The 14,694-nt window shown below is 53.7% G+C and overlaps 1 protein-coding gene across 2 annotated transcripts in view; it reads left to right on the top strand.

The window, feature by feature from the left end:
* Positions 1–14,694, top strand: part of PEPD (peptidase D) — a 114,424-nt gene that overhangs the window by 73,189 nt on the left and 26,541 nt on the right. The gene's annotated exons all lie outside the window — the stretch shown is intronic.

Genomic DNA, 14,694 nt, shown 5'->3' with positions numbered 1-14,694 from the left:
TTTCCATTTCTGCAGAGGTCTCTACTCGTAGATGAGGGGGCGTCAGAGTCCATCTGCAGCTCCATTTCTCAGGAGCATGTGACCCCACCTTTGGGGCTGGGGGGAAGGCTAGATGTGCCGTCATCCCACGGGGTAGGTCTGGCTTTAGGAGAAGGCGGTTTCTGCCAGCTTTGCCCGAGATGACCGAGAGAGGCAGGACCCAGGTCTGGTGGGGCGCTCTGAGGCCTCCCTCTCGGGTTCAAGCCTCTAGGTCATAAAGCGATGGGCTTGAAAGTTTCTTCTCCGCCAGGGAAAAACATGAAAACCAGAGACACTGGAGGACGACTGGCAGCGTCCACCAAAGCTGAGCATCCCCCTGGTGACCAACAGTTCCACTTGGCATACAGCAGCCACGCCAAGAGCCACACGTGAGAACACTGTGTATGCGGGCTGGGGGTTCTCGAAAGCCGCGGGGACCCAAAGCCCGCACGTGGAGGTGGACTACGGTGTGTTCACATGATGAGTACCGTTGAGCAGTGGGAATCACAGGTCTCTGCACACGAGACCAAGGTCAGGCGGCTCCCGTGGGGTCAGTGTTGAGAGAAAGGAGAATTGTTCCATTCCATGAAGTTCCCCAACAGGCAGAACTCTGGTGATGGAGGAGCAGATGGGGGCAGAGAGAGGGGGCAGCGGTGGCACCTGCCAGGGGACTAGAAATGTTCTGCGTCTTGATCTAAAGGGTACATTTGTGAAATCTCATCAATCTGGACACCTCTGATGTGTGCATTTTACTTTATGTATGTTATATTTCAATAAATAGGTTTACCCCCCAACCCCCAAAACAAAACAAACAACTCTACAAAAGCAGCGGTGTGGCAGTGACAGTCTGGGCAGAGAGGCTGCCGCATGTCTCTGTACTGCGTGGGCCTCGTACCTTCCAAATTTATAGGCATCTCAGGAGCTACAGGCTGACACGGTAAGATGACCATTCGTGTGTTTTCAGAATTAGTCCATTGGCCAGTGACAGAAAGAAAATGAAAAGTTAAGTGTAATTTGGGGAAGTACCGCCCAGGCTGTCTGGTAAGGCCAGGACCTGAATATTGAGTCTATTAGAAGCAATTATAAAAGGGACAGCATTTTTTAATGTTTCTCACTTGACAGGAAGGTTTTAAAATATGGGGCATTAGTTAATAAAAAGTCCCCAGAAGCCTGTTGTAATATATTACCTAATTCCTAACAGTTCATAGTCACTGAAATAGGTAAAAAGGGAATGTAAAATTAATATATAGTTATTATTAAAATTGCCTTATAAATTAGTTAAGTCCCCTGGAGGTACCAAGTGGGCATCATTATTCTAAGACCGTCTGAAGGGCCTCTCTGTGCCCTGTGTGTGGGGTGGGAATGCCCAGCAGGGAGGGGAGCGCTCGGCTCCGTATTTAGGGATGAAACACCTGCTCATGCTGGAAGAGGCAGGAACCGGCGACCAGACCACAGAAATTTCATCAAGAAGTCTCTTCGCTGGTTGTCAGCGTTTCTGAGGAAGCTGGTACTTTGCGGCCTCATGATCCTTGTCCTGTACCTGAGGCAAGGAAGGCCAGGAGAGAGAGCCGGACTCCCATGGGGTGGGATGGGTTGGGAGCTGCATACAAGTGTCGTGTAGCTCCCGGGGCCCCGGGGACCACCATTTGTCCCAGAACCGGGGTGGGGGAGGATGCGGGCAGGAAGTGTCTTCCTCCAGAACACCCTGCTGCGGGGGGCAGGTGGGCGGGAGGGTCTGATGCCATGTTCCCAGCCATAGCTGCAGGCGGTACGGCAGAGGGGGACCAGAGGCTCCCGGGAGACGTGTGTGCATTTGATTCAGGCAACATCAGGGCCACTGTCTCCAGGTTACACGTGCAGGGAGCCCCAACTTCCCCCCTTTGCCTGCAGCAGTGCATTGCACAGGGGATTTAGAAGCTGTGAATGTAAATCCGTCCGTATCTGAGCTGTTTACTGAATCTGCGTGCTCTTTCCAGGGGCATCTGGCGCATGTCACGCTTTCTGTGTCCTGGGTGAGGTTTTGCCTGTGCATGCTGAATCTCTTTATAGTAGCAGGCTCGCTTCCACGGAGCAGCTCAGTGCCCTGGGCAGAGAAGCGTCCTCCTGCTCCCAGGGGAGATGGAGAGCTGGGGCTTCCCAGTAGCAGGACCAGGGGCAAACTCGCTTCTTAATTTGGCCCTTCAGAGCTGCATGTACGGCCCCAGCCTGTCTCTGGCCCCCTCCACTCAGCGGGAGGCCAAGCCCTGTGAGTTTCCCGAGGTGGGGGGGGGGTGGTGGTCCACGGAGGGCAGTGTGTACGGTGTGGGCAGCCAGAGGAAGCAGGTGAGGCTGTTTTCCAGCCAGTCTCTGTCGTCCCCAACTTAGGCTGCAGGAGGGATGCCTCCTCGCGCAGACAGAGTCCCATTCCAGAGAAGACAGATAAGTGGGCTTTTGAAGCAGGGCTGAGCAGACATTCTTGTGGCTTGGGCTCTTCACACTCCATACCCGAGGGCCTTCCTACAGCATTTGTTTCTGAACTGTGATCCCTCGAGCCAGGCTGAAGGCTTCTCAAGGTTCTCAGTGTGGGCGGCGGGCGGTGCGCACTAGCGACCCCTCGTGGCAGCATCGCAGCATTGTCCCGGATCGTGGCCGTGTGGGTTCTGTCCGCGTGGGAAAGAGGCCTGGTGGAGCCAATGGGGCAAGGCTGGCTGCAGGGGAGCTGGTCTTTAACAAGTAGCTTTCATTTCTTCCAAAAAATATTTTCAAAATGAAAACAGCTTTCTCGGATAAAAAGATACTATGTGAGCCAGCAGGAAGTTCAATCAGCACAGAGCGTTATAGACAAGATATGAGAAATATCCTGTGATGCAGAGGTTCGCTAATCCCTGTTGCTTTAGCAGTCGTGTTCTGGATCTCTCCGGGGGCACAGACAGACAGACTCGGGTCTGCTGGGATCACACTAGGCGGAGTTGTCCCTCCTCCTCTGTGAAGTGGAAATCTCTTCCGTCAGTGAACCAGGACCCGCTGCACCTGCGGGGCTGCGGGGCTGCACCATAATCCGCTTATCGAGCCCTCTGCCGGGGCGGCCAGGTGGTTTCTGACTTTACAGCGTGAACGACACTGTGCTGATCAGCCTTATCTATCCGCCTCTTGGGTGTTTAACTGATAATCTCTTTGGGGTAGGTTCCTGCTAATGGAATTTCTGGGGGGAATTTTGATACACAAAGCCTAACTGCCTTCTAAAAGTTGTTCTCCCACACAGCTTGCATGGCGTCCGTGTCAATGTCTGGTGAGCACATACTACGGGCTTCCTGTGGATTTTCTCATTTAATCTCGTGAGGTGGGGATGGCATCTCTGCTTTATGGCATACAGAGCCAGGAGGGCTTTAAGGAACTGCCCAAGATCCCACGGTGGACAGATGGGTCTTAGAGGAGCCAGGTGGCCTCTCTCCAGAAACCGAGTTCTCAGCTACTGAGCCGGACAAACACACACACACACATACATATACATCCATAGTGCCTGCGGGCCCACTCGGACAGTAAAGTTAATTAGTATGGTTTTTATTATTAATCATCTTTACCAGTCTGATAAGGGAGAAGTAATATCCCACCTTTATTTGTACTTCTTTGTCTACTGGCAAGGTTAAACTTCTCTTACAGGTGTTTCCTGGGCCTTTGCCTTCGTGGCTTGTCTGTCCTTGGCACAATTTGCTCTTGACGTGTGTAGGCTGACTTACTGATCTACAAGAACACTTTATAATAGGGCTGTTCATGTTACAGTTCTGTTGGTCAAAATATTTTTCCCAATTTGATATACAGGAATTGTAAAATATAATAGTCAAATTGAGCCTTTCTTGTATAGTTTATGCCTTTTGCATAGTTACATAGACCGTTTCTAGCACCTCAATACAATTCAGTTATTTACGTATGTTTTCTTCTACTTTTATGATTTTCTTTTAAAAAATATCTTCTGTACGGTTACAAAATATTTTGATGCTGGTATGTATAGTGTAGCATATCCGTGTATCCATGTGATTTCATTTTTAAGTTGTTGACTCTTTATCTAAAGTGCATTTAAAGTGGTGAGCGAGCAAGGACCCTGGCACTTTTGCCCTCTTGAAATGAGTAGTCGATCCCCTGTCTTTGGAATAATGTCTTTGCCCCACTGACTGATAATTTCACCTTTACCATATTCTAATCTCCTATGTGTGTTAGTCAGCATAGGATAGCCTTTGCTGCCGTAACAACAAAACCCCAGATCTCAGTGGCTCAGCCTAGGGACAGTTTATTTCTGGCTCATGTTACAGTCTGAGTGGCCCCATGTCTCTCCTCCAGACATGGGGAGGGGCTGCTTCATTGCCCAACGCTGCCCCCTTTGAGAGGGGAGAGAGAAAGCACAGAGAACGTACATCCGCTTAAAAGTCTTGCTGAAGAAGCAGCACACGTCCCTTCCCCTTGTACTCCCATTGGCGAGAGTCAGTCCCTGGTCCCAGCCTGACTGCAGGGAGCCTGAAAAATGTGCCCGGAAGGAGGAAGTGGAGTGGTGAGCACACGGCCAGGTCTCCACCTGGGGCTCCGCCTAGACAGGCAGGGCGTAAGGCTGTGTGTGTGTGTGTGTGTGTGTGTGTGTGTGTGTGTGTGTGTGCGCGCGCGCACGCGCATTCTGTTTTGGTCATTAGGCGTGTGCAGGCCAACCATCCCTGCCTCCTGTTCCCCTTTCCCCAGATGTTTACTGAGGACCGACCGTGCGCTCCTCACTGTGCCCAGCCTTGGGTACAGGGTGACTTGGGCCTGCTTCTAGGAGTTCCCTCTGAGACTGGAGGGGGAAAAGGCAGGCACTGTGGCACAACCACGTGCAAGGCTAACAGCCATGAGAGGGCGTGCACGTGTGTGTGTGTGTGAGAGAGAGAGAGAGAGGGTGGGGAGGAAGTGGGGAGGAAGGGGCCTCACCTATGAAGAACTTTCGATGGGGAGAGGAGGGGGAGGCTACCGAGTGGGCCCTAAGGGGACCTGCGTAAGGCTAGCAGGGTAGCCAGGTGGCCTGGCGGGAGCCGTGAGGAGGGACCGCAGTGGTCCTGGGGAGAGGGGACCTGACAGGGTGCTGGCAGTGGGTGGTGCTGGAGGTGGAGCCTGGGAGAGAGAGCTCAGGGCACACTGACCAGTGTGAGGGTGCTGTGCCCCCTGCAGTGGTCAGCGTGGCAGGTGGGAAAGCACACCTCTCGGGGCGGTCCCCTCTTCCTCATCCTCTCAGTCCTCACTGTGTTTTGTAGCTTTCTGAATTTTGGCAGGTGATTCGGTTGTTCCTGCAGGTCACTGGTGAGATGCTTTGCAGGGTGTACAGGGAGGGGAGTGGAGAAGTCAAGGGACTTTTCTGCCTGGTGGCTACACAGCAGAAACCCAGGCCCTCATCACGTAACTGGTGTGTCCGCCTTGGAGTGTGACTGTCACAGGCCGGGAGCTGGGCAAGCACTTCTGGACCAGGCAGTTCACTGTAATTAGATTGCCATCTGCCAGGACGAGGACGAGGAGTTCCTGCAAGTACCTTTGCTCCCTGAAATGGGATTTCACACCCAGAAGAATTCCTGCCACTTGCCTGCTGGCTTTGGTTAGCAGCGTTAGTACCATGAAGAAAGATGGTTTAACTTCGCATCAACAGGCAAAGAATTATTAAAATATAATTAAAAGCATGAATTCTTCTAATTATTGGTTTTATAGAATGTGCATTTTAAAACAAGTCACCTGTTAAGGCTTTCTTTTGAATCTATCCAGAAACCAAAAGAGGGTAGCATTTTAATTAAAAATGGATTATTTCAAAAACAATTTAATCACCCTGTCATCAGAGGACTTAGACATTATTAATTAGCTGTTGATAAGTAGGTTTAAGTTACCAAAATACTTAATTCATGGGGGTTAGAGGCGTACTTTTAGGAGCCTGCCCTGCAACTCTGGGGTGTCAGTTGGAGAAAGGTTCAGAGCATGGAAGTGAATTCTTAAATCACCTCTCCCGTCCCCTTGGACCCAGAGTGGACATCCTGCAGCAGCTTGGGGACAGTAGGGAGCGCTGTGGCGATGGAAGGTGGCATCATTCTCCGACCGTGTCCTCGCCGTGCTGAACCTCGGCTGAGGCCCCACTGCTAAGTTCCCGCGGGAGCACCGACGCGGCCCCCGCCGTGCTGGAGACGCCACTGGCCAGGCCAAGCCTCCCTCTACACCCCCGCCCCGTGCTTGCAGAGTGTCCGCACCGGCAGCACCTCCTCTTTTCAGGGCTGATCTTTCTCCAGGGGCAGCATGAGTGCAACCCCCATTTATCGTCTTTAGTGGATGACGACTTTCAAAGTGATAAGTAGAGTCCTCTGTTGTTTCTTCAGCCGACTGTGACTAAAATAACGTTTGGAGTCGTGAGTGAGGATGGGAAAGCTCGTTAGAAGAGGGGTCTTCGGCAGCTCACACCAAACAGCCGATATGCTGCCAAAAAGCACAGCCACGCGCAGGGTGGGAAGGGCCGTTTGCACCAAGGGTCCCCAGGCCTTGTCGGACAGTGTCTGGGCCTCCATCCACCGCTGTTTTGACTTCGACCTGGGCTTTGTGGCTCCTGGGGTCTTGGGAGAGCCTTCTCAAAGAAGAGACATCATGTCGCAGGAAGCTGGGGTAGCGGTTGCCTGGTGAAGCTCCCATGGTTCTCGCTTCCTGCAGGTGGCCTGCAATCCTGGGCTGCAGGGACGCAGCTTCCTGGGTCCCTCCAGCCTCGGGGTGACCCCGGCCTGCTGCTGCACACTTACCGCCCGGATGAGCGGTTCCCTGTCTTCGGTGCCCTGTGCTTAATTAACACACCTAGAGGGGTTTGTGTGCAGGTGGGCCTGGCTGGGGCCCCCCCTGCTGCTCCCCTCCCCTCAGAGCCTTGAGCCGAGGGCAGCTGGGAGGGAGGATGTGGACACGAGACCAGAAGAAGAACCAGAGTAAGCCGGGGCCCAGCTGCGACTCAGCCCCTCGGAAGATGAGGGCCACGGGGGACTACCCAGAGCCGGAGCCGGCCCGGGGAGAGGGAACCAGTGCTTGGGACTGCCGCGTTAGAAAGGCAGTGATATAAAATGGCGCTTTCCAAAGAAAGTTCTATCTGATATGACACTTTTGTGAAATATTTTAAGATTATAAGGCTGAGAAAGGGATTCGATGTTTGGAAGTAAAGTAGCACTGGGCTCTGTGGAAACAAAACACAACACCCTAGAGGGATTCGGAAAGCAAAGCCCAGAGAAATTCAGGAATAAGGGTTAGTCATCCTGTCCTACCTGCACTGGGTGGAATCCGGGGCCCTTGTCTCCTGCAGGATTAGCATTTAGGAAGCACTTGTTTGGTGGAAGATTCCAGGTTTTGTTTCTTCCACTGGGGATGGGAGGGGAACTCATGGAGTGGGGAGAGTTGTAGCAGGTGGTACCCCCAAGGATACCCCAGGGTGGAGTAGGGCAGCTACCAGGCACCCAAGGTGCTGTACTCGGTGGTCCCGAGATCCCAGAGCCCCAGACAGACAGTCATTGCCCTGACCAGGCTCTGTCAGTGCCCCGGCCTTATGAGGAGCTATTAAATAAAGGAAGGTAGGAACATTGCCAAGCGAGACTCCGGCCAGGATTCTGCGCTAAAGGGAAGCTGTCACTCGCCTGCACTTGGTAGGGGAGCAGAGCATCGTGGTTACGAGCTGGGCATCTGCTTGTCCTAAAGGGAAGCTGTCACTCGCCTGCACTTGGTAGGGGAGCAGAGCATCATGGTTACGAGCTGGGCATCTGCGTGTCCGAGGCCCTCGGCAGCCAGGTTTTCTGGGGGTGGCTTTGTTCCCTGAGACCCCTCGGCATCCCCGGTGCTAAGGACGGAGGGCCCATTGGGCCTTTGTCCCCGGGGTCCACACTAGCCTGGTGTCCAAGGCTGCTGAGCTGGGGACAGGAGCAGGTGGGGGCACTGGAAAGAGCCTAGGTTCTCTTGGAGTCCTCACACCAGCTGTTTTCCAAAGACCGGCAGGTTTGGGGGACGTCTGGGGACGGGGAGCTTCTGGACTGTCCTCCCACCCAGAACTGAAAACAGGCTTTTCTTCAGAGAACTTCTGCCAAATCCTTGTATTATTTGCTTAATAGTTTCTTTACTTTTTTCTTGAGATATATTTTAAAAGAAAGGTTTGTGTTCCCGTCACGAGTGAAACCCAGTATAATTTGCAGGAAGGTGACTTTAAAATAAATACCTAATGCATCACACATGTTTATCAGTGTACCCCGTCCCATAATGTCACCTCATGGACCCATGTCATGCTTTGGGAAACACTAGCTCAAAGAAAATCCCTTCCCTCCACTCCCCAAGAAGACTCCCTGTGTATGGGCTTCCCTGCCCTGCACCTTCCCGGGGAGGGGAGGAGGGGGTGCTGGCATCCCTTGGAGGGAAAGTAGGCTCTAGATCGTGGTGAACGAGGATTATCTCCCTCCACCCCTTCCCGGTCCTGCAGTTTGGTCCTCCCTGACTGATGCCTAGGGTGACCTGGTGCATTTTTAAAGGGGGAGTTTGGGTTTGGGGCCGAGAAAGGTGTTCTTGTTGACATCGGCAGGAACTAGTTAGATGGGGTCAGATGAGAGCAGATGTTGGTCTCTGAGGAAGGCAGAGACCAGTTGGCAAATTGTCCCTGTGTTTACATGGTTCTTCCAGGACCTTCCAAAGCTGGGGCCTCTCACATGCTGGAGAGTGCCAGCCCTAAAGACGTCTGGATCTACAGATCTAGAACTTCCCACTGGAGCCATGTGCTGTGGGGTCCAGGTTTCATCCTCCTGTGTGTCATCACCATCCTGGGCACCAGTAATGCCCTGCCTGTGTCTGCAGCTCCTGCCCCAGGCACCCCGTTCTTTTTCCAGACAAAGAAGGAGCTGGAGAGGGTCAGAACAGGCCGGCCGCTTGCCACGTAGGTGACGGTCAAAACCACTAGCTGGTATCTTTCATAGATAAATCCCTTAAAGATCAGTGAGGAAAAGATGAACATTCAGTTTTCTAAAATAGAAGCAGGCCATTCAGAAAGGAAGAAATATGAGGAACTAAACACATAAACGTGTCCAAACTTGCCAGTTAATGAGACAACGAAATCCTTTCTGTTTTGCCTACCAGATTCACAAGTCCAGTGGCAAACAGGCTCCATGGTACACGTCTCAGGACCCTGAAGATCCTCATGAGCTTTCTGGGGTCCTTTTGGCAGAACACGCCCTGAGGCTCAAAACTGCAGATGCTCAGGAATTCTCCTTCTAGGAATTTAGCCCGAAGATAGTGAAAAGGCATATGGCCACGGGTGTCCATCGTAACACGGAGGTGGAAGCAACCTAGGTATCTAACAGCGTGAAATCGGTTAGGTAAATTATAGGCTGTGGTCCTGCTCATGCAACCATTTACTTATTCCGTCACTTCACAGATGTACTGAAAACTTCCCGTGTGCCAGGCACTATTCCAGGCCCTGGGGATTCTGCGGTGAACAGAATAGACAAAACCCAGCCTAATGGGAAGTGAGAGAGGATGGATGGATGGATGGATGGAAGGATGGAAGAATGGATGGATGGATGGGGGGATGGATAATAGGTCGTATATTGGTGAAGGAGTATTCTTCACCCAGGGGGCTCAGGACAGGTGTCCTTGAGTAGGAAACATGAAGGAGTAGCCTGAAGGAGAGAGAGCTGTGGACCTGTGGACAGACGTTCCAGGCAGAGAGAACAGGGCTCATCTGGTGGCCCTGAGGTGGGAGCTTGGCTGGTGGTCCCATGAGTAGCAAGGAGGCAGATTGGGAAGTGAGAGAAGATGGGGGAACGAGAGGGAGGCAGTCTGCTCACGGGAAGGCAGGGTTTGAACAGAGGAGTCCTGGGGGCCTACGTACATTTTTAAAGGAGCACACTCTGTGGGGAGATGAGGACTGAAGCAGGGGAGCCAGCTCCACCACTGTCACCATCGACCAGGCACCGTCACCATCTTTTTTTTTTTTTTTTTTTTTTTTCGGTGCGCGGGGCTCCCCCCTTTTTGGCCTCTCCCATTGCGGAGCACAGGCTCCGGACGCGCAGGCTCAGCGGCCATGGCTCACGGGCCCAGCCGCTCTGCGGCATGTGGGATATTCCCGGACCGGGGCACGAACCCGTGTCCCCTGCATCGGCAGGCGGACTCTCAACCACTGCACCACCAGGGAAGCCCCACTGTCACCATCTTTAAGAGAAGATGGTGGCCTGCAGCAGGGGCAGGCAGTGGGGAGAAGTGGCAGATTCTGGGCATAGTGGAAACACGTATCTGCTGACAGGGAACGACGTCCTTGCTTTAGAAGGAAGCCTCCCTGGCACGTTCCGGCCCTCATCCCAGGCTGCGTGGGGCCGTTGGTCCTTGCAGAACCTCTTCAGCTCAATTGGGCCCCACGCACAGGTATGCAGTGGAAGAGGCCAGTGAATACATAGATCCAGTTACCTGGAAAGATTGGCTTTATCTGCTACAGCTGAACCTGCACAGAATCCAGCCACACAGCATTTCCACTCCTGGCTGCGTGCTCGGTGGGGGATGTGTGTGCACCTGCCCTTGAAGACTGCACAAGGCCCTCGGCAGCACTATTCATGATGGCTGCGATCCGGAAACAGCAGGCACGCTCACCGCCAGAAGACTGGGACACACTCACCCGGCGGAACCCTGCCAGCGCTGAGAAGGAACAAATGACAGTGACCCACCGTAGGGGGGTGACGTGGAGCAGGGGGAGAAGCCAGACTCAAAGAGGTCTTGGTTTTTTATTCCATTTACGTCAGGTTCAAAAACAGGCAAATCTAACCTGTGGTCTTGGAAGTCAGGCTCCCCGTGGGCAGGAAGACCGACAGGGAGGGGCCTCTGGGCACAGAGATGCGCACTTTGTGACAGGCCATTGTGCCGAGCCCTTAGGATTCTGGTCCTTTTCTGTATGTATGTCAGACTTCAGTCAAGAGGTGACTTTTTAAAAGTTTAGTTCATTATTATTTAAAACATCTGTGTTTATGCACTAAAAATATCGTCTGGAAGGCTGTTCAACAAAATATTTGATAGAGATTGTTTCTAGGAGATAAGATTATGGATGATTTTAATTTTTTTTCCTCTGTGTAGAAAATTTCTAAAATCTCTTCCATACACACACACACACACTCACACACACACACACTCACACACACACACTCACACACACACACACACGCACACACACACGCACACGCACACACACACACACACACACACATATGGCTGAAGTTTATTAGCAGTCTGATGCGGCCAGGGCTTTGCCAGCTGAAAGGATGTAGTGCTTTATCCCAGAACTGATACCGAGGAGCTCAGGAACTCCACCTGATCGAGCACGTCAAGAATAAAGGGGAATGTTTGTTAATTGAATGTCATGTTATGTCCTCAGTTATGCCTCATACAAGACAGGCAATTCAGAATTCCCAAGTATCCAATTAAAATGCTAATTATCTCATACCTTGATAAGGCCGCTCTCGCGGAGAGAGAGAGTGGCTTCTCCCCGGCACTGCCTCTCCTCGTGCCCTGACCACCGCCGTCTTTACGCTGCCCTTGCCTCTGGCAGGCGAGCTTTCCCCTTCCAGGATCTCTGCACCCCAGCGGCCCCTCCTGGAGCACCACAGGCTGGCCTGGTGCCCTGTCCCTGGGATCGGTGGGCCATTTGTCCCGGCAGACCCGTTCCTGCTCAGTCTGGGCCCCATGCACAGACTAGAGTCCAGGGCCCTGGAAGGAAGGCGTAGCACAGCATCCTCCACCACTGGTGTCTGGGGAACAGAGAGCCTTGCCCCGCCAAGTGCCCCCACCGCCGACAGATGTGAGGTTTAGAGGAATCGGGGTCAGAAACCCTACATGGACCCCAGGCTCCAAGGGACTCTTTTGAGGGCTTTCCTGACCACAGCACATCACCACACTGACCTGCAGTTTCCTCATCAGCAAAGTAGGAAACCCTCTCCTCCCCTGAAGGATTGTCCTAAACGCCGAACGCCGCAGGCAGCTGTTGGGCCTTCCCGCTGGCCAGGCCTGTGGGAGGTCCTGGATGAGAAGGCGGCAGCGCCCCCCATCCGGCCAGGGCTGCAGGTGGCCCTTTGTCCCTGGTGGTGCTGCGTCGGTGCAGGCTGGGCCACGAAGCTGTTCTGAGCACTGGTTTTATTAATAATGCATCTCTGGGTTTATCCAAGGCTTTAAATCCGTCCCTTCTTGATGTCATTCCGTTTGAAGGCTACTTGCTCTTTTAAAACGTGCTCGGAGCCTCTCCGTGGTGGCTCCCTGGAGCGCTCTGTGTCTTTCTTCACCAGGGGGCCTGCGGAAGGAGGGGGACAGGGCAGCCCCCCCGGTCTACCACCGAGTCCCGGTACCTCCCTCCCGCAAGAAGGCCCTCACGCTCTGGCCCTGCCCGCCTTCGTAACCCTGTGTCCTAACCGCCTGCCCTCCTAGACCCTCTGCTCATCCAGGTGGCCTCCACCACCATGCCCATCTTCTCTTGCACGCTCCTGTTCCTGGCTCGGCCTCCTGGGAACCGGACATGCATCGAGGCCCAACCTGGGAGGGCATGAGGTGCCTGATGCCACCCACAGCCCCTGACCTCCCTGGCTGGCCCCGTCTGCTGGCACTCACGCTCACACTGAGAGTTGGGCGACCCTTGCTGCCTGGGGCAGCCCTTCTGCCATAATCTTGGGCAGCTAATGCATTTTGTATAGGGCTGTGGCTATCTCCTCATCAGATGATACACCTCAGAGGGCAGAAGCTAAGCCATGCGGCCAGGAAGGCTCCATGGGCTGGATTTGCGGGCACCTGGGGAGTCCCAGCAGTACTGTCCCTGGAGATCTGGGCCTTGGAATCTGCTGTCCCTGCCCTGTTAACCCCTCTCCAGGCACCGATGGATGGGCCTGCCACACTGTCGCTACAGGAACCCCATTGACGTCGTTATTCACAGTACAGACTCTCCCAGGTTACTTAAAGGTTCTCATTTATGCCTGGATACAAAGCATTTTCTACCTGTGTCTTGCTTGGGAAAAATTTATAGGCAAGAGTGTTAGAGGGATGGCCATGTCGGGGAGCTTCAGGGACCACCGCAAGGCGGGTAGCAGGGCTTTGGGCAGACCCTGCCCTTCCCTCTGCTCGTCGGGAAGCCCCTCCTGCTGCTCGGGGAGGCTGTGGGCCATGTGCCTGGTCGGCGTGCCCCCCACCCACCCTCCGTCCAGGTGAGCAGGAAGAAGCTGGGGTGGTTAGGCCCACCTGACCCTCGTGCTGCACGTGAGAGTCCGATTGTCTGAAAGGGCAGGCGGGGCTGCTGTCGGGGGCTGCGGACACTGCTGCCTGTCTTTCTGACTGCTGCCCTCTTATGGATAGACCAGTCGTTTCTAGCAGTTCCGTTGTGACTCTGTAACATCTGCCTGCTGTGTTTTCATACTGTACTTTTAGGTGTTAATTATCTAATATTTGTGTATAGTGTCTATCTGATGGTTCTTTTATCAGAAGTCCTGGGAGGGTCTAGCCTGCTGCTTGCTGTGTCTGACAGCTCTTGTGGACTATTTTCAGACTGTGAGTTCATCTTCAGTGTGTGGGGTGTGTGTATATATGTGTGTCTATGTACCTGCATGCGTGTGTAGACGTATGTGCACGTGTGTCCGTACGTGTGTGTGCACACGCAGAGATTGTGGCAGATCGCGGCTCTCCTGCCTGGGTTGAGAGTGTGGCCGCTCAGTTTGGCTCCAGGTATCACCAGTCAGGGACCAAGTGTTTTGTTAGTTTCCTGGCTTCGGGGTTTCCAAACCATACAGGTCGTTCACACTTGAACCTGAACCCCGTGGAGGACAGACCCATGCTGCGAATTCTGAGGGAACGTTCATTAATTTTTTTCCTGGAGCCCGGGAAGCTTCCTGATTGCCTCCTGCGGTGCTGGTGCATTTTCTCCAAGGCTGTGCCTCCCTGCCCAGCCCCCAGCTTTATGTTGGGGAGGGCTCTCAGTTCTGGCCCCGTACCTCTGGTTTGTCCGGGGCCTTCTCACTGTTCCCACACGGCAACGAATGCCAAGGCCTCCAGGTTAGCAAGGCCAGCAGCTTCCTTGTCTCCTCTGGCCACACTTGCTTTTGTCCTGTGCACGTGGCTCTGCTGATGATTTTTAACCAGCACCTCTGAGTGCTGGGGGTGGGAAGGCTGGTAGCTGCATCCTCTGCCTTCATCTCACTGTGACTCCCAAGGGGCTGATGGGTAGCTCGCAGCCGAATGCAGCCATAGACGTGTGTCAGCCCCTCAGGTTATGCGTCAGCTGGACCCTCACCTGGTTCACAGTTTGCCATGTTCTCCGTAAAGGTCTAGTGGGTCTTTATGAAGTGTCCTCCCGTTGCTGCCTGGTCTGTGAGCCATCCAGTGGGAATGGGGCGCCGCTGCCGCTGCCGTCTGTCCTCCAGGCCTGTCCTTGCCGAGCTCTGACCGGGCTGTGCGGGAGCCTCACGTCGAGCCTGTGGCCCCAGTTTGGAGCATCCGTAACTCCCCGTGCCTTGAGAATCAGAAATATGTCAGACCCAGGGTCCTGGGCCACTACACTTGCCCCAGAACTTGGGCGCCTTTAGGTGTCCACGACCCAAGGCTGAGGTCCCAGGGAGAGGGGCCCTTGAGGTGTGTGAGCAAAAAACGCAGCCCGTCGAGTCCACGTGTTATGCCGCTAGAGCATCAGTG

The sequence above is a fragment of the Aethalodelphis obliquidens genome, unplaced genomic scaffold, assembly GCF_003676395.1.
Source record: "Aethalodelphis obliquidens isolate GAN/ISIS:26980383/991018 unplaced genomic scaffold, ASM367639v1 scaffold43, whole genome shotgun sequence".
In the NCBI taxonomy this organism is placed as follows: Eukaryota; Metazoa; Chordata; class Mammalia; order Artiodactyla; family Delphinidae; genus Aethalodelphis; species Aethalodelphis obliquidens.
This window is presented reverse-complemented; position numbering and strand designations above follow the sequence as displayed.